Here is a 908-nt window from a genome sequence, read left to right as displayed (position 1 = left end):
AGATAACTACTTAATTTTTTTTATTATATTACTTATTGAACTAATAAAATAAAACACATCTCACATGAGACATAATATAATTTTTTTTTACGCCACAATCATATGCCTTTTTCCCTTGTAAATTCTCTTTGTAAAGTGAGAATATTATTCGATTTTTCTATGAAACTTTTTTGGATATCCGAATGGAATATTTCGATTAAGCTGAGAAAACTATCGTATCAAGAGCTAATATATATTGGTATTTCCTCTTACGTAGCTCTCTTTATGTTTGTTTGGTAAATACCAAACAATTAAACATCAAAGTTATCGTTTAAACCTCTCGTGTATTCAAAGTTACAGTTTTTCATGATCTATAAATCATACGTTTAGCTTATAAAATGTGTTTTTGAAACTTTATATACCTAATTCTTAATTTATCTTGTCTGATTATATGTCTAACGTAAAAGTTTTGAATATATATATAAGACAATCAGACTCACTTATTAAAAAAATATTATTTACTTTCTTGAAAATAGAACATTCTGGTGTTTTCCTGATGTTGGGTCAATTTGTTAAGAAGAGTTGAAATTAATGAAGACTCAATTTATCACTCAAATGTGTTTTCCTAGTATATTTTGTCACTCAATTTTTTAAATTAAAAATGCACTAACAAGTAATAATATTTTATAGTTAATAAAAATTCAAAGATTAGAGATAATGTATCATAGCAGAAAAAAAAAATTTATCAAATGCTGGATGAGTAATTAGTAAAAAAATGATTTTTTTATGGCACATATAACAATGAGTAAATTATGAAATACAAACAAAGATAAAATAAAATAGAAAAGAATAGAATTGTGTTTTTTTAATAAATTAAAAAAATATTCACCACCATATAATTGATGGTGGGTATATAACTATTATTAGAC

This window comes from Arachis ipaensis, chromosome B03 (genome assembly GCF_000816755.2).
Source record: "Arachis ipaensis cultivar K30076 chromosome B03, Araip1.1, whole genome shotgun sequence".
In the NCBI taxonomy this organism is placed as follows: Eukaryota; Viridiplantae; Streptophyta; class Magnoliopsida; order Fabales; family Fabaceae; genus Arachis; species Arachis ipaensis.
Note: the sequence above shows the minus strand (reverse complement) of the source record.